Consider the following 20,494-nt stretch of genomic DNA (forward strand, 5'->3'; position numbering starts at 1 on the left):
CACCCACCCCTTGGGCACCTGTTCCCTCCACAGGCTTTTACTGCTTGGAAGGCACAAGCCTGGACTGGCAGCCCTGCCCCCCAGGTACCTTCGGCCCTCAGCCTGGGCTTAGCAGCCTTCACGCATGTCAAGCTTGTGATGGGGGCAGGTTCTGTCCTAAGGCCAATGCAACAGAGGCTGGTGGACAGTGCTGGGAAGGCTTCTTCTGTACCAAGGGTTCAACTCGACCCAACCCAGAGGCTGGTACTGAAGGTATGTAACCCTCCTCCATTTGTGAGGTCCCCAACTACGAAGCCGGAGTTCTGAATACCCCACCTACTTGTTCTACACTGAATGATGAATCTTCCTGTTCTCTCACACATCTGAAATATTGGCCCTTAGGTTGTGCTCCCAAGATCTCACTGCATGATGCTGTGGCCCAAGAAAGAATAGCAGTCTTCCTACTATCCATCTTTGGTGTGGTCCCCTAAGATTCCCTGCATTGCACAGGGAGGAGGGCTGGTCAAGAAAGCTCACATGAGGGGGCTACACCTTAGTATGAATCATTCAAACTCACAAAATCTACAGGGTTGAACCTCTCAGAAAGTCCTATACACATTCCACCACCACCATCACTCTTGTACCCACAGAAAAGCTTATCTGAAATCTACATAGCAAAACCTTAGTGCAGAAGGCATGTAGTGACCTTTATCCTTAAAGTAACTCTGTGGGGGTGACCTTTATCCTTAAAGCCAGAGCCCTAATCCACCAGAGCAGAGCCTATTCAAGGAGCTCAGGGATAAGGAGCTGCTGGGAGAGCCTGCTCCTCCTGCTCTTTCCCATAACCATGTTGATCTGTGCTTTGATTCCAGATGGTGCTGGACCTTGTCCTCAGGGGCACTATTGCCCCAGGGGTTCTGCTGTGCCCCGGCCTTGCCCACCTGGCACTTTCAATCCCTGGATCAAGCTTGGCTCAGAGGTATGATGACTTCATCATAGACTGGAGGTTGTATATGGAAAGTCTCTGTGTAGATCTGATAAACTCACATTGGCACCAAGACCATGAGTTACCATGGGCACGACTCTGGAGCCATGTGACAAGCCACCTCTCTTCTTCAGGTTTATTTAAATTCACTTCATAAGGAGGCTTCCCTAGCCTGATGAGCTCACAGCATATTCTCACACTCCGCTTTCCTCGCTGAATCTAGTTGTTCTCTGTTTTCTTCACTAAAACAGAAATACTGCAAAGTTAGGGATCCTACAGTTATGGAGTTGGTCTCAGCATGTATGTTCCAGACCAGGCACAGCTAGTGGAATATAGGGCAGAAATTTCCAAGACAAAAAGACATAAGGAAAGCACAGTACCCCAGAGGCTAGCAGAGTGAGAACATTTGAGCATCCCTTGTTGATTGGTCAAACCACAGAAGGTCATGAAAGTAAAGAGAAGGGAGTGGTGAAGATAGGATAAGAAGCTGATAGAATACTTTTGTAAGCTCCTGACTACAGAGAAGCACTCTGGTTTGGTAGTTGAAGTTGTCACACAGATAAGGCAGTCTGCAGAAAACAGCATCTGTCCTGAAGAATGTGACAGCAGAGGGGAATATAAGCCTGTGGTGACTGTATGGGAAAAAATGAATTAAAAGAGCAGAGTTAGAGAGCATCTCAGATCCCAGTCCTCTTTCAGGCCTCTATTCTGCTCCCAAAGACCTCCCCTCCCCAGGGGGGAGGGGCCTTCACGTCTGAGAATTGCACATCCTCAGTGGAAGCATTTCTTGCAGGCTGCCTGCATTCCGTGTCTGCCTGGTCACTACTGCAACTCTGCTGGTCTTGCCCACCCTACTGGGCCCTGCAGTGAAGGCTTTTTCTGCCTCCGGGGAGCCCTTGTCCCCAACAGCACTCTGGAGGATGGGACAAGTGGCCTGTGTCCTGCAGGTATTCTCTAAGATAAAGGTAGCTGACAGAAAGCCTGGGAAGGAGAGAGATGAATGACCACCAAGCCAGAGCTGAACCCCCTCTGCCTCCAGGGATTAAGGGCCCTGGAGGACTAGCAACTGTGCTTTACAGGGGACTACAGGACCTAGGTTAAGACTCACAGGGCTTTGATTACCAGGGAGGAGTGCTAGGGTCTGACCTTAGGGGTCTGCTTCCCTTTCAGGACACTATTGCCCGCCAGGCACCATCTCCCCAAAGCCCTGCCCTGCTGGCACTTACAACAACCTGATTGCTCAGGGCCACTGTGAACCATGTCCCAAGGGGTGAGTGTTGACAAGCATCCTTAGGGACCTTCTGTGTGGATATGCATGCTACATTCCTGCTGGAGTAAGCAGCACAACCAGAGCCCAATCTGGACTCAATCAGGGATGCTTTATTCAGATCCCTGAAACTGAAACATCACAGAAGAATATTTAAGATGCCCAGAAACCATCTGTCTTTGGGTCCTTTGATATGATTCTTGGGAGAGAGATATCACTGGAGAATTCTTAGTCTTAATCTTGTTTACCTTCCATTGGATCCATTTTGTTTTCCCTAACCCCAAACCCTCAGCTAGGACAGTGCTACTCAAAACTACATCCCCCCACTAGGGAAGAAAGAGGTAGAAGGCCACCCAGATGGCAACCTCCAGTGTCTGTGAGACTACAACTGCTACCTAGCCCTCAAAACCCCTCTTCCCTCCTTTAGTTTTTTCTGCCCAGCCAACACCTCCTCTGTGGTGGGGAACGAATGTCCTGCTGGTCACTACTGCCCAGCCTCCACTACCTTCGCTTCGCAGTTTCCCTGCCCCAGGGGCACGTACAAGCCACAAAAAGGAGGTTTCCAGCAGTCAGACTGTACTCCCTGTCTGCCAGGTAAGGAGAAAGGACATTTCTCACCCTCCCTACCCACACTTGCACATTGGGCCGCGATTCCCCCTTCCCAGTAAGTGCAAGCATTGGACTTTACTCAAATGTGGCCCAGGCCACATTCCAAGCCACCCCTGGGTTGGCTGTCCCAGTCATCCTGTCATTCCCCACAGGCTCCTATTGTCTCCTGTCTGGGCTGGTGGCCCCCTCAGGGCCCTGCCATGCTGGGTTTTACTGCAGCCATGGAACATCTGTCCCGAATCCCACCGACGGAGTTACAGGAGACCTCTGCCCTCCAGGTCACTTCTGTCCACAGGGAAGTCCCCAGCCTACTGCATGTGCCCCTGGTGGGTCTCCAGTGGGTGAGGTCTGCTCCGGGACCTTGAGAGGAAGTTATAGATGAGCCCAGTCTTGTGAATTAACTGGGGAGACACAACAATCCCTGACTTGCCCACATCGTGACTGTGGGGGTGGCAGGGATGTTAGGGATGGTCCTCGACCAGGTACAACTTCTGGGAGGAGGCAGAAGGGTGGGATGGGCTACAGAGATTTTAGAGAAGTATCTAGAGTTCCAGCATGCTAAGTGAGAAGTTAGAGGTCATCAAAGTCACTTACCTTTGATGCTGAATTAGCAGATGGCTCTGCAGGGTGAGAGGGGACCATAGGTCTCTGCCTGGGAGAACTCCTGTTTCAGCACCAATGTGTGTACCTGCAGGCTCCTTCCAGCCCATCCCAGGTGCCACATCCATGGAAGACTGCCAGGAATGCCCAGCTGGCTGGTTTTGCTCCCAGTTTGGCCTGAGCTCCCCAGAGGCCCTATGTGAAGGCGGCTGGTATTGTCCTGGGGCCTCTGTCTCAGGGCACAGTCCAGGTAATGATGGATAAGAGCAGATCTTCCTTACCATTCCCAGAGGTAGGGCTGGTGAGTGATTGTGACATGGGCCATGGGCATCTTGTTGGTCAGTTTCTCAGGCACACATACTGTGGGAGAAGGGACATGGAATACTATGAATCAGCCAGCCTTCTGCATCCAAGGCTGTGTCCCCGCACCAAAAGGGAGATGGAATTTCCTGACATAGGAAAAAAGAAGGACCAGAAGCACTTAAAAGGAAATAGTTGCCAGACACAGTGGCTCATGCCTGTAATCCTAGCCACTCAGGAGGCTTAGATCTGAGGATCAAGACTCAAAGCCAGCCTGGGCACTAAAGACCGTAAGACTCTTATCTCCAATTAATTATTAGAAAACAGGAAGTGGGGCTGTGGCTCCAGGATTAGAGCGCTAGCCTTGAGCTGAAGAGCTCAGAGACAGTGCCCAAGCCCAGAGTTCAAGCCCCAAGTCAAAGATAGAGTATTCTACCTTTTGAGGGAAATAATAGAAGTCCTTTAGAGTTGTGAAAAACACCGTTGATGAGCCTCCAATCAAGAAGAGAGTTTGAGAAAGTATGTCAGATGACAAGAGGCAAATCTAGCTCCCCATAGCAGTGACTGACAAAATTCTGCCTTCTGGGACTTCAGTGGTTTTGAATGGCTTATTTTGTTGGTTTCTGATTCATGAATTAAGAAGCTGTCAGAAACAAAAAGTCTAAGAGCTCCAACTGGCAGTATAATAAGCAAGCATTTATCCAAGCATGGAGGGACCACAAACAAGCCACTTGAATAGCTACAGCCTTGCATCCATGTTATTTGGAAATACGTAAGACATTGGCTGCTTCCAACTGGCGAGTTGTTAGAAACACAATAGACTCATAAGTTTTAATTTGTCTATGTACTATGGTAGGCTATAGTTTGCTAAGTAGAAACTGTAAGTACAGGATGGTCTCCTACAAAGGGGATGCTATTTATTTAATTTGGAAGATTTCAGTTCTTTATAAAAATTGACTATAAGTTATCTATAAAAATAGAATCAGATTTTAGATGCATAAGTCATTATATAATCTTCAGTATTTAAGTATTAGTTTCCTTTTTTTAATCAGGATGAAAGTTGGCCCTAAAACATCATTAGTCAGTCTCAACCTGAGATGCTTTCTTGTATCAAAGGCAAAAGAAAACACACATTCTTGGGACGTGTGTATAGTCTAGGAAGGTCAGCACTGGATGAGAAAAACAGGCTGAGAAGGTAAAACTCACAGACTTTATGAAGTAGCCAAGGATACACACTTTACAAATCTAAGGATTGCTCATCAGTGCACCAGTTAAACGGATGTAGCATGTTTGTAAAGGAACTCTCTCCTGGGAGAGGAGATTCCTAAACTGGGTCTAAGCGGACCCAGTATGTTCAGTTGGGTCAATTGCAAACACCAATGCCTAGCAAATCTCAAGCAAAACTTACAATTCAGGGAACAGTGTGCAAAGAGTAAAAATCTTTGTGTAAGCCAAGTCACAATGGGACAGTTTGGTTATTCTCTCTACCCTAAAGCAGTGTCATTATGATATTTACTGCGATCAGTGCCACCAGATGCTGGCAGAGTGCTAAGAGCAGTGAGTTTCAGATCTCACCAAGTCCCCACTGCACAGCACCAATGGTGAAAAGGAAGAAAGGCCCTTGTGGCCTCATTGGTACCTAAGATCCATGCTCCACTGTTGCAGTCACCACGGGAAGTCCTCAGGAGAGTGCTCTACATGTCATAGTCCCAGAATAGGCACAGCCTACCACAGAACATGATCATACCTGCCAGCTTCTGCAGAGAAGGTGCTCTTAACTGGATGAGCAAAAGGAAATGCTGTATATTAAAAAAAATGAAAAATGGCCAGGACCTGCAGGATGCTATCTTCTGATCCTACTTCTCCTATGACACATTCTTATCCTAAAGCAGCTCCCCATAGGGACATACCTTACCTTTCACAAAAGGCCCTGAGAAGCCCAGCTCCTTAGCCCAAAACCCCTCACTGCATCCCAAACACATGCACCCAAGCAACCCATGTTGTGGAGCCCATTTCAGAGGCTAGGACCTTGAGGAACATGTTTGGTTAAAAATACCATTGACTTTAATGACAGAGGCTGCCCTCCACAAAGTCTGTCTCACCTCATCCCTAGAGCCTGACTCACTTCAGCCAACTGAGAGATTCGAAGAGGTCCTAACAGTAGGGGTAACTTTGGGACTAGACCTAAAACTGTGTTCCTTGCGAAGCCACTACAGGGATATCATCTACTTCACTACATGGGTGGAGAGAGAGCTAGAAAAAATTAACCTGGGTGCTGGCTAGAAAGAGGTAAAAGCAACCCCCTCCCCATCTCTTGCTTTCCTAGATACAGTGTGTCCCCCTGGGAATTCATGTCCCCCTGGCAGCATGGAGCCCCAACCCTGTCCCCCAGGACAGTACCAGGATAAAACTGGACAAAGCTTCTGCAAGATGTGCCCTGCTGGGAAGTAAGAGCTTTCCCTAAGACTTCTGCTCTGTCTATGGATATCAAGCTTTCCCACAATTCCCTCACGGCCAATGGCCAATGACCAATGTGTATCTCAGCCTCTATTGTGTGCAGAGCCCAGTGTCACAATATCCCCAAAGCCAACTCAAGACTTTGGGAACCATTGGCTCATTTATTTCCTGTCTTTAAACGAGGCTGGAAGGATTTTTACTTCTGCCAAATTCCTCTACATTTCTTTGTTCTCTGGGGGAGTCTTGGAAATGTGGGTGGCACCTTCTCCTTCATCATGGCCACTTTCTTTTTATGTCCACAGGTTCTGTTCCTTAAAGGTCCAGGGGCAAGGAGCCACGCTTGTGAGACCAGTAGACTGTCCTGCTGGCTACTTCTGCCCTCTGGGTACCCAGAGCCCCACCCAGTACCCGTGTCCTGGGGGAACATTTCGGGAGAGGCCTGGTGCACGCAGTGCTGAAGACTGTAGACCCTGTCCAGCAGGACAATTTTGTGCTAATTCAGGTGAACAACGGCATCTCTATGACGTTGCCATATTCCTAGATTGTCCATGTGTTTCAGAGGTACCCTGCTTGCACAGGGCATTAAAGGCTCTCTGGCATGCAGATCCACCTGTAGCCAGCGCTTCTTGAGAGATAGTAGAGCCAGGAAGGGAAGGGAAGGGGGAGATCACAGCTGGGAAGGGCCCAGAAGGAATCAGATATCACAACAGGAACTGACATAGACATGCACTGAATTCAGGCCACTGTACAAAAGATGCTCTCAGAGTTCTGCAGAGGATAGTACTGACCTCATGATGAAGGTCATGAATGAGGGCTTGCTCTATACTTGAAGGTGACCTCTGTCACTGGCAAGTGGGAATGAGAACAAAGAGAAAATCCCCAAGATAGTACACAGAGAAGCCATACAGAAAGCAGAGATTTCACCTATATGGTAAGTAAAGAGCAGGACTCCAAGGCTCCCCTCCAGGACAAGGCCTAAGGATGGGAGAGTGGGCAGAGTGATGACCATGATGGAGAGAGGAGAAAAGTAAAATTTATTTATCACTTAGTTGTCCCATCTGTATATAAACCAGCTGGAACCATGGGCAGGCAGATGAAACATGGGAAGACAGTTGCTGCTGGAAGACAGGGAGTTATCTTGCCCCACATAGTCGCTGGACTCTCAGGGGGACACAGGACATTTGTGTGTCCCACCAGAATCATGTTGGGAACTCAAGGGGTTGACCCACCACCCATACCAGGACACACCCAGGTGCGACCCAGGTCACTCCAAACCCATAGCTTAGTATGGACATCCAGTTTCTTATATCAGTGCCTGTCCCCTTTACTAGGCTAGTCCCATGAATTTGATGAAAGATATTCCTTTAGTATAGAGGAACTGAGCTGAAAGAGTCAAAACAGAAGGAGACAAAAAGCCCAATGAGGACACAGAACCAGGTAGGGACATGGAGCCAGGTAAGACATGAAGCCCAGAAGGTTGACACAACCAGAATAAAAATCAGAGCCATAAAGAGACTGAGTTAGGCTCCAAAGATTCATGTCTTCAACTCCATGGCATTATATTTCTCTAGGCACTTTATCCTTTTTCTTTGAATTCTGACCTGCTACCAACTCTCTACAGGAACTGGTAAACGCTTTCCAGATGGGCTGTGTTCAGCAGGATATTACTGTCCCCCTGGCCAGACCTCAGCCACCCCCACATCTTTCCGGTGTCCTCATGGTTTCTACTGTCCTGAGGGATCTCCCCAGCCAAGGTCCTGTGAAAATGGAACCTTCCAGCCCCAGGAGGCACAGAGCTCCTGTGAGCCCTGTCCCATGGGTTTCTACTGCACAACATCCATCACAGGTAGGTCCCAGAATCCAGCGTGTGCCTTCTCAGGGGAGAGGCTGCTAGGGGTTTTGTTGTTCTAATTGCACAAGTGAATGCGGTAACCAACCTGCCATGTGTGAACAACTGGCATTGAAAGGGCATACAGAGGCTTGTAACAAGTCAAATGTGAGAGGAGGCATTTTGGAGGATATGGTCTGAGTCCTTCATTTCTTTGGACCTCTCAGTGGCCCACCCGGGTCCGTGCATATGGAGACATGGATACAGCAAGACAATCCTTGCCCCAGGACACAAGGTCCAACGCAGTTCCTCTAAGTGGCCATGGCACAGGCTAAGTTTTGATGTGGAAAGACAGTTTATGATCAATGGCCAGGATCTCTTGTGGCCAACATGTTTCTTGAGCCTTGAATCTCTACTCTAGGTGATCAACCATGAGAGAAGCTCTCAGCCAGAACCTGTTGAAATCAGACAAATAATTAAACACCTGTACCCAGGGGTTGGACCTAAGTATATTCAGAACTAGGGATCTCTGTTCTCTGAGCTAAAACACTCCGGTTGGCATCCAACCTTGAGTCAGACTGACCCTCCGACTGCCTCCTAGACACAGCAGGCCATGGCCTCAGTATCCTGTATCTTAAGAGCTACTTCTGGTTCTCAGGCTCCCACCTTGCCATGGCTCACCCATGCCCTAGGGGAACGTTCGGGCCCAGGAGAGGGGCAGCTGCAGAGCTAGACTGTGAGCTGTGTCCTGCAGGTTTGTAAACTCTGCACCAACCATGGACAGTCAGAAATCTGGTTTGGTAGGTAAGGAGAGAATAAGGAAAAGTGAGGGGAAGGCACAGGCAGGCAAATGAATCTTCAAGTGATACGCATGCTCTTTCAGCAGCATGCTAAGCCTAGCTGGGTTAAGAGGCCACGTCAGGGCTCACATGTGGATGAAGACACACAAGAGCCCCAAAGCCCTCATTGTATTTTGGATGTACATAGCCTGCTCATTCCCTTTATGATCTACATTCACCTCTAGAACTTTAGACAAGACAGGGATCATGTTTTCAGGACCCAGGGGTTGCTGGAAAGAAACTGGCAACCCCAAGTCTCCATCTCCTCCTGCTACTCACTCCTACATCTGCCCAGCCATGTCACCCTGTGTTTGTCTGGAGCCTGATGGGAAAGCATGGGGGAAGAAGCAGAAGTAGTGGAAGAGGGGCAAATGAGGCACACTAAAGAGGAGGGGGAATCTTTGCTAGAAGAGAGGGGCTTCCTCTGTCCCTTACCCTACCTGTCTTCTATTCTAGGAATGTTCTGCTCATTGGAAGGGCTGCCTCAGCCATCTGGGCTCTGCCATGCTGGTCATTACTGCACAGGCGGGGCTATGTCTCCCACCCCCATTAAACATAAGGCAGGTAACACAGGGCCTTAGAAGCCCAGAGGAATATAGGTCTACCTTGGCATACCCAGTTGTGTATGAGATCTGAAGCACCAGGCTGGCTGGAGGTATTCCCCACTTCCTACCAGAATTGCAGCTGCCTGGGAGAAGAATCCTCCTCACTTCAGGATCTGGCATGGGGCCTAGAGTAGGTGATCCTACTGATCCCAAGATATGCCTCCATTTCATGTTTAATATTGCTTAAATAAAATCGGCACCTTTATGTTACCTGCAGAGACATGCCTGGCAGTGATCTTCCCATTTTAAATGATTGGTGGGGTCATGGCGTATCTTCCATTGGGTGGCATTTTAGAGTGATGTGACAAGAGGAGACGATGCATATACACTAGGCATGTTTGCACGATCACCATCAGACCCCAAGCTTGGCCACATCTTAGAGAAGAAACCAAGTACTGACTTCTAGGGTAAAGGGCTTGCTCCCGGTCACCTGGTCAAATCTTTCCCTGATAGATCCTCTTACCCTGGTGTATGGAGTGTTAGCTTCCAGACCAGTACTAGGCAGACTGATGGACAAATGTAGGCAATGGTTAATGGTTTGGAACTAACCTACTATGAAACCTGAACATGCATAGCCTTTGCCTTTTTCTTGGCCAGTTCTCCTTTGAGAACAGGGAAAACCTTACTTCTAGAAATTCAATGTTAGTTCCACAGAAAAGGAAACAAGCCTTGGAGCAATGAGGGAGTGAGACAGTGGAGTAGATCCCAGAAGTCAAGAATCAGATCCCTCACAAGTGCTCCATTGGCTTCTTGTTCACAGGCCTTACAGGTTCAGTAAAGCGTGCATTGGGAAGGAAGAGTAGAACCTCAGAGGCCAGACAGCTTTCTACATATGGACCTGGGCCAACCATGTGCAGCAGAGACTTTTGCTGCAATGGAATGTCTTTTGGGGTAGCCATTCCTGGGATTTCAACTCAGGACCTAAACCCCATTTCTGAGCTTCTTTTGTTTAATGCTAACCATCTACCCTTTGAACCACAGAACTACTTCCAGATTTTTCTGAGTAGTCTCATGGACTTTTCTGCCTGAGTGGCTTTGAACTGTAATCCTCAGATCTCAGCCACCTGGGTAGCTAGGATTATAGGTGTGAGACACCAGCATCTGGCAATAGGATGTACTTTTATCTTGCTCTCTCAATGTACAGGTAGAGGCACCAGGACTTTCTGGAAATGACATCTGCCCCCCGGGCTTCTTCTGTCCCATGGGAACAAGCTCCCCACTGCCCTGTCCCTCTGGATTCTACTCTTCTGTCACTGGCCTGGACAGCAAGAGTCAGTGCCAGCCATGCCCCTCGGGGCACTACTGCAGCAGGCCTGGGATGTCGCATGTCCTGGAAGCTGGACTCTGCAATGCTGGGTGAGGAGACCCCCGGGGAGGAAATGTATGGTTTCAAGCTCCAATCTGAGCCTACCAGAAATCTCAAATGCAAACTAATTCTAAAATCCCCCTCAATCTCAGTAGCCTTGATGAGGGGAAGAGGTCAGAAGTGTCTCCCTAAGCATGTAAGCTGGACATCACACCTTTTAGACACAGAGCTGAGTTGTATGCACTCTCAAAACCCTCAGAAATAGGGCCAGGATTTTTGCCTAGTGGTAGAGTGCTTGTCTAGCATGCACAAAAACCCAGGTTTGATTCCTTGGTACTGCATACATAGAAAAGGCTTGAAATGGTGCTGTGACTCAAGTGGTAGAACTCTAGCCTTGAGAAAACTCAAGAGCAGTGCTCAGGAGCAGTGCTCCAGGACTGGCAAAACAAAAAACCCTCAGAAATGACCCTGAACAATTGGACCCTACTGCGGCCCCTGTCACCTCTGTGACTTCTATAAGTCTAAATCATCCCTCTACTTTGCTAGCGCCTTCGGTTACAGGAAACTGAGATGTTTAAGATGAATTTTCACCTCATTGCCAAGATCTTGGGTGATAGAAGACCTGAGTACTAGTAACAGAAAGTAGTTTATATGGATTCCAGGCCTCTCTAGAACTGGGAATCTCCCAGAGCCCTACTTCTGAGTTATAACAAGGGCTAGGGTATCTTTTAACATAAGGGCTCAGTGGAATTTCTACTGCATGTATGTCCCTCTCACAGGCATACTAAGCCATCAGCCTTTGGTATGGCCCTACTTGCCTGGCTGCAGCACTAACCCGAGGCTTCCTAGCTTTCTAACATGTTGGACAAAGTCCACCCGTGGCTCTCTGTGTTCTCAGGTACATCTGCCTAGGGGGAAGCACTGTCCCCTCCCCCTCTGATGGGACTCAGGGCTATAAATGTTCTTCCGGCTTCTACTGTCCCTCTGGAGCCCAACATGAGCTACCCTGTAAGCCTGGAACCTTCAGCCCATTGTCTGGAGCTGATGCCTGCCTGCCTTGCCCACAGGGCACCTACTGCCCTCAGGCTGCTACGGTGGAACCCACCATTTGTCCCAAAGGTAAACTCTGAGGCTACCCTTGACCTTCTTCCTCCAGGCAAGGGCAGCTCCAGTTTAGCTGCCCTAAAACCCTATAATTGGTGCTTAATGACATCTGGCTTCATCTATTCTCCGGTCTACTCACACAAGTGGGGCTGCAGAGGGGTACAGAAGGTTGGAGGCATAGAGGGAGGGCACACACTGGGAAGAGTACAGCTTCCCACTTGAGGTCTGATGGGGTATGCCTTACTGGTTTCAGCATGTAGAAGAGAGAAGATGCTGTGGCGGTAGTGTCTCCTGGTTCACTGTCTTCGGGACGTAGTGATGAGTAGGGACTGAAGGGAAGAACTCGTGCCTAAAAGGCGCTGTAACAGCCTGTCTGTCCATTGATCCCAAGGGCTCCCGGGATAAGCCAGGGGTTACTGGGATGACTCCTCCCACTAAACGACCAAGAGAAGACACTGCTGCAGACCTGACTACAGGCTCTGCATCTCCTAGTCATCAAACTGCTTGTGGCAATACACATGGCTCCAGAGAACATTCTGAAGTCATAGAGATAGGACCCTACTGTCTGTTATGTCAGAAAATCTTCCTTCTCAGCCATGTAGAGCAAGAGGAACCTGCACTGGACATTGCCGCCCCCAAAGACAACCCTTGCCTGAAGCTGATAGTTATATATGTGCATGCATATACTCATCCCTGCTCTCTCACACACATGCATCCACACATTCATGTTCAAGTACTCCTGCACATCCTATCCTAACACAGAGATCTCTGATAAACCCACATCTCACCAGCCTGGATTCTAGGCCAGTGTCCTCTCATGATCCCTAGCCATGACCTCTGGTCTCAGGACTGCCCTAGTATTTCTGTCATGCGATGAGAAACCATGAGGTGGGGGAGGCAGAGGCAGCTGTGAGTCCTCAATGGTGTCTGATTACTCTGGCCTTATATACAGGTCACTACTGCCCAGTTGGTACAGCTTCTGCTTATCCCTGTCCAGAGGGAACCATGGGACCTTGGGAAGGTGCCGTGTCCCCCAGAGCCTGCCAGCCCTGCCCTGCAGGGAGCTACTGCCCTGGAGAAGGCAATGGGAAGCCTGCTGGTAGGTCTGAACATTGAGCTAGGTATTGGTACTAACACTGGGCATCCTGAAGACATCGTGCTGCACAGCTTTCTTGAGCAGAAGAGGTAACAGGGACCCTACCCAGCACAGTCCTTCAAGAGCAAGCACCCCTGAGTGCAAAGCAGCCTTCCCAAACTAGTCACACCAGGCCTAGTACCCACCACAAGCTCCCAGCATCCCTATGGCCCACTCCTCAGTAGGAATGAGGGGCAATGCCACAAGAGTGCCACCTCCTCCCGCCATTTCAGGTTCTCTCTCTCCCTTCACTTACAAGGCCTCCGGAGCCTGCCTCCAGAGCAGGCTCTCATGCCATTGCCAAGGCTCATCCAGCTCTGTGCCACTGGCCTTAATCTCTCAATGTGCCAGGGGAATGACAGCATGGCCACCTCCCAGGACTGCTGAAAGTGAGGCTTAACCTCAGTGTGCCTTGATGCCCATGCTGCCTCCTACTCTCGTGCTCAGTGATGCTGCTAGCGCCCCTGCGAGGCCTCTAGCCCGCCAGAGGACAGTATTATTCAGTAGTGTGTCATGTTCCTGACTTTTCCTTCTACTTGCTTTCATTCCCATGAAGCTCTGGAGTTAGGAGCAGCAGCAGGTGGCAGGAACCTGAAGGAGTATGCCTGAAAGCTGTCCCTTAGAACGGGAAGGGTTCAAATGCAGGCTGTGAGGTTTCCATCATTGTACACAATTCTAAGTCTTCCTTTACTTAAGGACCCTGCTCAGCTGGTTACTACTGCAAAGGGGGTGCTTCCAGCCCCAACCCTTGGGGAAACGTGACCTTCCCCATCAACGGACCCTGCCCCCGAGGTCACTATTGCCCACAGGGGACTCTGTACCCAGTGCCTTGCCCCATGGGGATGACAAGGGACAACTTAGGTGAGTATCTGTCCTCTCCCTTCCCTTGTCCTCCCCTCCCCTCACAGAAACCTCTTCCATCTGTTGTTCAGAACCATGCGCTGGGCTGGGCTGTCCTGCCCTGAACACCAGCTCCATGAGTAAGAGCTCCTTCTGGCATGGGACGATAGTCCTTCTCATGGCTGCTGTGCTTGGTGACAGGTTGTAAGTAGGTGTAGTTAAGCACTGCCATCTGGGATGGGCTCTTGGATGCCCTGCCACATTGCAACTGGCCAAAGGAGGCAGAGATTCCTAGTCCGCAGCCATTTCACTTAAACAGACTGTGCCCGGCTCCATGATAGCTCTAGGGTGTGGCTGATTTCCAAAGTGCAGAGCCCTGCACTTCTCTGGGGTGAGAATCCAGAGCAAGGCACATAGACACCTGCACGGTGATTCTTCTTACGCAGGTGGCACCTCTCAGGAGAGCTGCAGGCCTTGTCCAGCTGGTTTCTACTGCCCCGGCCTGGGCCTCAACTCCGCCAATGGTTTCTGTACAACAGATTTCAATTGCTCCAGAGGCTCCAGCTCTCCTGCTCTGCCCTGTCCTCAGGTACCACTGCAGGACCTGCAGAAAGTAGCTAGGGGACTTCAAGCTGAAATGTGTCCCTCAATATGAGCATCGGGATGCTAGAGAGCATCTCACGGGTGATTCCTCAACCTGCTCATCTCCCAGGCCCCACTTTCTTCTCCAGCTGCCCCTGCTCTGCACCTTCCCTCACTTCAGCCATCAGGTCCTGTGCCAGATGAAAGAAGGATGCCCTGCAATGCTCCTGGTTGCTGAGAGCACCCTGAATGCACCTGGCATGGACTTCACTGATACCCTTTTGTGTCTACTGCCCAGGGTCACTTCTGCCTGCCAGGGGCTTCACGGCCTGCTCTGTGCCACCATGGACATTATCAGCCCTCTTTGGGCTCAGATACCTGCTTCCAGTGTCCACCAGGCTTCTACTGCCCACATCCTGGCACCAAGGAACCCAGGCACTGCCCAGCCCACACCTACTGTCCAGCTGGTATATACAGGAGTTCCCTATCCTTCCTAGGCCACTTTTTTGGTCTCATATCCTGCCTGCCTTCATTTATTCATTCAGTCACATGGCAAACTGGGCACTGTGTTGTCATTAGAGCCCCCAGGCGAGCACAGTTCTGCTTTCCACTTTCTCTGACTCTGCTCTGACACCTAGCCACTGTATTGCTAATCTTCTCTTCATCTGCTGCCTCTCTCCTGAGGACTCATGGATTTCCTGGTCCAGGGGCATCAGATAGCTGCATCTGGAGAAGGACTCTGAGGATAGGCCTGGATGCTGGGCTAATGACCCAGCAGTCTTAATGGCTGGGCTCACAGGGACTTACATTTGCTCTGCCCAAGTTTGAATCCAGTTCTCTCAGGCACACTGTGCCTGAGCCACATGTAGTTCACTCAGACATAAATGTGTGCACGTGTACACATGTGTGCACACACAAATGCATGTATACACATGCGTTTGCTTTGACTTGTGGCCTCCACTCTTGTCTCTAGGTGAGAAAGCATAGGCGTGCCCATTATCCATCACAGCACAGTGCCTATGCACCAAGACGACAAAGCAAAGGAGAGCACTCTAAGAACTAGAGCATGGTATGACTAAGGCAGGGTATTCTGTGTTGCAAGGAGCCAACCAGGTCCCAGCAGAGGAGAAGGAAGGGAAGGAAGCAGCTCCCCAGTGAGATTCATTTAGATGTGGACCAACGAGGTTAAAACTCAGCCTCAGGGAGCTGTGCAGGACTTATAAGAAGGGAAAACATCACTGGCTAGATACACCCCCCCCCAAGTCCCTAAAGTCTCTAGTGGCTTCATTGCTATTTAATGGCCCTTCCCTAGGTTTGCTTCTGTGACAAGCACTAGATTTATCATCTTAAAAGAAAATCATCCTAGCAATTACACTGAATTGACCTCCATGTCAACAGTCATGGGTTGTAAGGAAATAACACTAGAAATTGGTGCCATCCAAGCAACCAGATGCTGAAGATGATAGAGACACAAGGCAGATGCCCTGTCATTATTAATTCATCCAGAAGTGGGGATATTGTTCTCTACATTCTGATATGGCTCTAGCCTCCCTGGGGTATCTCTTCACCCCCATCACTCTATTCTCCAGGGACCTGGTCCCCTACACCGTGTCCCCCTGGAACCTTCACTCCTCAGGATGTGTCAGGCCTCCAAGAAGAGGGTGATTGTTCCATCTGTCCAGCTGGTCACTATTGCAGGTCAGTTATCCTGTTCTGTATCACCAAATTTCAGTGATTCAGATGTTTTGTTCCATCTTCCAGGCGCCTTATCCCATGACTGGGGAATAGACCTGCAGCTAAACTCAGCTGTCTTTTACAGTAGCTCTAAGCCTAGCACTCACAATGAACCAGACACAACACATGCCCATCTGGGTCTGTGTAGAGATGGTTCTCAGCCTGTGCTAAAGACAAACACCTCAGTTTTCCCCAAATCCATTGAGTGGTCATAGGATAGACATGCCATTTCATGTAAATATGATCCTGCTTGAAGGTAGATCATTTCCTACTTAGAAGTGGCAGCAAGTTGGGCGCTAGTGGCTCATGCCTGTAATCCTAGCTCTCAGGAGGCTGAGTTCTGAGGATCACAGTTCAAAGCCAGCCCAGACACAAAAATGTGTGAGATTCTTATCTCCAATTAACCACCAGAGAACTGGGAGTGGTGCTTTGACTCAAAGTGGTAGAGCACTAGCCTTGAGCCGAAGAGCTCAGGGATAGTGCCTAGGCCTAGAGTACAAGCCCCACAACTGAGGAAAGAAAAAGTGATAACTAAGGTTCCTCATGCAGGCTGGTAAGTTTTGTCTAGTGGTAGAGTGCTTGCCTGGCATACACAAAGCCCTGGATTCAATTCCTTGGTGCTGCATACACAGGGGGGAAAAAAAAGCCTTGGAAAAGCTCAAGGACAGTGCCCTGCTCTGAGTTCAAGTCCCAGGACTTTCAAAAAAAGAGTTGATTTTTTGCCAAGAGTCATCTACCTCTGCTCAGGAAGTTCATCTGTGGGTCTACCCTGTCTTCTCCTGCTGCAGCACTAGAATGAGACTGCTGGATGTCTTGAAGCCTAGGTCTAAACCTTCAGGAACCAAACATACCCTCATCATCCCAGATGATGCATGAGGCAGGTGGAATGCCTGACTCCCGTTTTTATGATGCCTGCTACATGGTTATCTAGCTCTCTGGAAGGGCTCATCCGCAGGCCTGACTCCTGCTCCTTAGCCACCAAGCTCCAATGCAATGGGGATCTACCAGAGTCCATCATTTGTTGACTCTTTGTAGACCGAGCTGCCTGTCTGCTGGGTTCAGGCGTCAGCCTCCCTATTCTACCTACATTACACCAGGACACACTCACCTGCTCCCCTGAAGTAGAGTGGAAGGACTGCAATGCAAACATGGAGAACACTTTAAGTCAGGGGCTGGCTTCCTCCAGCTCAAAGCTTCCAGCCTCAGCTCAGACCCTTCATCACAGATTTCTCACCCTTCTCTTTGCCTATTAGAAGTGGACAGGTGTGGGGAAAATGTCCTGCTGGCTACTTCTGTCCACCTGGGACCTCCAAAGTGATGTCCATCAGGTAAGAGCTGCTGCTTTTCATTGGAGGTGTGAAAAGCTTACAGTTGCTTCACATCTAATGTGTTCATAACATGTACATGTATTCCATCAAATGCACATGGTTACCAACGTGACAAACACAAAGTCAAGTAGGTAGACTACAAGCTAGACTTCTCACTACTGGCCCCAGCTCTGTCTCCACCTGTTCCACTGTGTGAGTTCCCTGTTTGCTAGGCTTTTACTGCCCTGAGGGCAGTGGAGAACCCATCCTGTGCCCCCTTCACACTTGGTTGGCTGGCCCTGGAGCCCAGCGGAAAGAAGATTGTGGGCCTTGTCCTTCAGGGCATTGGTGCCAAGCAGGTAAGGCCTTGAGAAAGGAGGGCCTGGGCCACAACCTAGGAGATTCTGGCATCTAGGAAGGAGCTGGGAGGCTATACTCGAGGAGGAAAGTGTGTCTAGCCCTCACTCTGCAGGGGCCCAAGCCTTGAAGCCCTGTCCTGCTGGCCACTACTGCCCTGGAGGCAGTGACACCCACCCAGGATTCCCTCAGGCCTGCCCTGAGCACACCTACCTGGCAGCAGAAGGAGGCCAGAGCCTGGCAGAATGCCTCCCATGCCCTCCTGGATACCATTGCCCATGGACAGGTGAGAGCCTATCTAGATGCTAAATTCTGAGGAACAAAGGCGAGAGGCACAGGGAGGCTCCCAGGAAACCACTGCTTTGCATGCTGTTTCTTTTCCCAGGTCTCTCCTCCTTCAAAAACCACCCATGTCCCCCTGGTCATTGGTGTCCAGGGGCACAGGGTGCTTTTCTCTGCCCCCCTGGCACATTTCGGTCAGAGCCAGGGGCATCTATACCAGAGGACTGTGAGCTCTGTCCCCCGGGCTACTACTGCCCGGATGCCCAGATGAGAGGCCATGCCAATGTGTTTGCCATTCCCTGCCAGGCTGGGACAGAGTGTCCAACGGGTAAGGTGGAGGCCTGCCCTGTCTTCCACATGTCTCCCTCTAGCCCTTTCCTCTCATGTATCCACCTCTACATCTCAGGCCAGGGCCTCAGCAAGGACTCTACTGAGCTCAGCCCACAGTATATAAACAGCTGCTTGTTACTCCAGACCTGCCTTCAGACCCACCCAGTCTTAGTTAGAATCTCTCACCTGTCTTTCCCAAAGATAAGGTGTCTTCTAGCTGTCTCCATGTGGGTCAGGGAGAGGCCAGCCACAGGATTAATAGAATCAGCAAGCCCAATGAATACAAAGGGTTGCTCGTACCCCCTGGCTCAAAGCACAAAGCAGCACTGCTAATCAGGTGGAAAGGAAGAAGCCAACCCCAGCATGGGCTCAGGGGAGGTGGTGAAGGGCAGGCATCCTTCAGCAGTTCTGGTAGGGCTCGTCTGGGAAGGCTGCAGTGACAACAGTGCTGTGTGACAACACTGCTGTGTAGGCCCCAGAGCTGTGGGACAGCCCTGCTCTTTCCAGACACCCCAAATGGAGGGTGAAGTACTAGAGCTTGAATATGCAGCTGAGCCTGAGACTTCCAAACACCATTTATGGGCTTCCCTAGGCTGACTCAGTGTTTTTTTTTTTTATCTATACCCTATTCCCACCCCACCCAAGGCATGTGCACACACACACACACACACACACACACACACACACGCACGCACGCACACACGCACACACACACTTGGCTGCATGAACATTTGGGGACTGCTAGCCCTTTGATCTCTGCCCTAGGCTCTAACCCAATAAAAGTTGCCCTCCCTGACCACACTTACCCCAGAACCCCCTCACGACCCTGGGCCCATGGAAGGCTCTTCTCACCCAAACCCTGAAACACTGGTCTTTCTCAGGCGCTGTGGAAGAGGTCCCCTGCAGGGCTGGGTCCTACTGTGGGCCCCGGACAGGGGTTCCCCCACTCTGTCCTGGAGGTTTTGCCTGTCCTGCTGGCTCCTCCACCTATACTGGCCCAGGGCAACGGTAAGTCCTCCCTAGACTCAGTATCTGATGCTTTCATTGGCTGTTACTCTTATCACCTAAGCCATGCCTCCAGCCACCATTTCTTTTTGTCGGTCATGGAGCTTGAACTCTGGGCCTGGGTGTTGTCCTCAAGCTCTTTCAGCTCAAGGCTACCGCCCTACCCCTGAGTCACAGTGCCACTTCTGGTTTTCTAGTGATTAATTTCTGTGATTAATCTCACAGATTTTAGTGCCCTGGCTGGCTTCGAACCTCTATCCTCAGATCTCAGCTTACTGAATAGCTAAGATCGCAGGCATGAGCCACCGCGCCCAGCTTATTAGTACCTTTTTTATCCACTGGATTTAAGCTTTCTCCCCTTTCTAATGCCTCGTGTATTTGAGCCACATAAAGTTACTTTCCATCCTCTTTTCCTGAGCCACTCCACAGCACCACGTCGTGTTTCTTAAGTCAGATCCCTTCGTTTTCCAGTAGATTCTGACCAACTAACAGGACCCATAGACCACTTGGTAATCTTTCTTCGGGGGCCCTGCTAGGGCTTGACTTTGGCTCTGCCCCTGAAAGGGGAAGCAAATGAGTGGCACTGGAATGCCCTTAGCAGCCTCAGGCACCATCCTATGTGGGGTGTTTCATTTAATACCCTTTTATTATCATTGTGTCCAGCCATATCTGATACACATACTAAAGACTGCTCGTTGCTCATGTAAAATTGAAATGACTAGTGTTGAGTTTCAGATCTGGTTGGTCAGGACTGGCACACTATCAGTTCTTCCCCCTGCAGCCTCTTTCCCAGGCCTGGACACTGCCTCACAGGCTAGTGACCTAGGCAGTCCTTCAGAAAGGCAGCTCAGCCTGTGGAGAACCAGAAGACACAGGCTGCCCCACGCTTTCTGCAGTAATGTTGATGTCTCCCTACCCCACAAAACTAAGGCCCAAACTGGACATGTGAGGCCCTGCCAGCCAGATGAGAAGCTGCAGCCCTCATGCTTCAGCATGGCTTCAGTCTCGGGGCCTGTTCTCTTTGCAGATGTCTGTTTCCCTAT

The 20,494-nt window shown here is 50.1% G+C and overlaps 1 long non-coding RNA gene across 2 annotated transcripts in view; it reads right to left on the bottom strand.

Annotated features, from left to right (window-relative positions):
* The window catches only part of LOC150057229 (uncharacterized), a 52,251-nt gene extending 39,917 nt beyond the window's left edge, over positions 1–12,334 (bottom strand). The window contains exon 1 of one of the 2 annotated variants that reach the window (XR_016537162.1): positions 12,124–12,334. This is a non-coding gene — a long non-coding RNA (uncharacterized LOC150057229). The remainder of the gene's footprint in view (positions 1–12,123) is intronic. The other variant, XR_016537164.1, reaches the window with a different exon arrangement.
* Between the last annotated feature and the right edge of the window lie 8,160 nt (positions 12,335–20,494).

The sequence above is a fragment of the Megascapheus bottae genome, chromosome 11 (assembly GCF_031878675.1).
Source record: "Megascapheus bottae isolate mThoBot1 chromosome 11, mThoBot2.hap1, whole genome shotgun sequence".
In the NCBI taxonomy this organism is placed as follows: Eukaryota; Metazoa; Chordata; class Mammalia; order Rodentia; family Geomyidae; genus Megascapheus; species Megascapheus bottae.